Source organism: Empidonax traillii, unplaced genomic scaffold (genome assembly GCF_003031625.1).
Source record: "Empidonax traillii isolate 1590-97213 ecotype Southwest subspecies unplaced genomic scaffold, ASM303162v1 scaffold2830:size17679, whole genome shotgun sequence".
NCBI classification, from domain to species: domain Eukaryota; kingdom Metazoa; phylum Chordata; class Aves; order Passeriformes; family Tyrannidae; genus Empidonax; species Empidonax traillii.
In genome coordinates, this window is record NW_020958023.1 from 16,522 (window position 1) to 17,679 (window position 1,158).

Below are 1,158 nucleotides of genomic sequence, written 5' to 3' on the forward strand. Positions count from 1 at the left end.
AAATTCCAGGCCAGAGAGGACATGCAGGAATAGCAGTGGATATGAGGGGGTCCCTGAGGGGTCCTCAAGAGGAGCAGTGGGAGAGCTGAGGGGACAGGAGGGGACAGGAGGGGACATGCAGGGACAGGAGGGGACAGGAGGGGACATGCAGGGACAGGAGGGGACACCTGAGGCATAGGAAGGGAAAGGGGAGGACACAGAGGAGGAACAATGGACAGAAAAGCCCTGAGGGACACCAAGGGGACACCCCGAGGGGACAAAAGATCCCTGGAGGGACAAGGGGACACCGAGGAGCCCTGGGGGTGCCGGGGGGGGCAGCCTGGGGACAACCAGAGGGACAGAGAACCCCTGGAGCAGCCAGAGGACACACCCAGGGGACACAGCAGGCAGCCCAGGGGACACACAGAGGGGACATCAAAGGTCACAGTGAGGGGACACGGAGGGGACACGGTGAGGGGACACCAAAGGAACACCAAGGGGACCCACTGAGGGGCTGCCCAGCCCCGGGGTGAGCCTGGGAGGGGACACAGCGAGGGGACACCAAGAGGACACACCGAGGGGACACACCGAGAGGATACACCAAAGGGGACACAGTGAGGGGGACACCAAAGGGGACACCAAAGGGACCCACTGAGGGGCCGCCCCGCCCCAGGGTGAGCCCGGGACACACCAAAGGGACACACCGAGGGGACACACCAAAGGGACCCACAGAAGGGACACAGTGAGGGACACACCAAAGGGACACAGTGAGGGGACATGGTGAGGGGATACACCAAAGGGGACACCAAAGGGACACACCGAGGGGACACAGTGAGGGGACACCGAGGGGACACCAAGGGGACACACCAAGAGGATACATCAAAGGGACACACCAAGGGGACACACCAAGGGGACACACCGAGGGGACACACCGAGGGGACACCAAGGGGACCCACAGAGGGGCCGCCCCGGCCCGGGGGTGCCCCCCCAGCTCACCTGCGCACGAACTTGGAGGTGAACTTGCTGAAGAGGCTGGCGGAGGGGCCGCGCCGGCCCTGGCTGGCGCCCGAGGGGGAGGCGGGGGGGGGCAGCCCGGGGGGCAGCGCGTAGGGCAGGGGGGGGTCCCGCGGCGGCCGCAGCTGCCCCGCGTGGAACGTGCTGCGGCTCGAGACCCCCCGC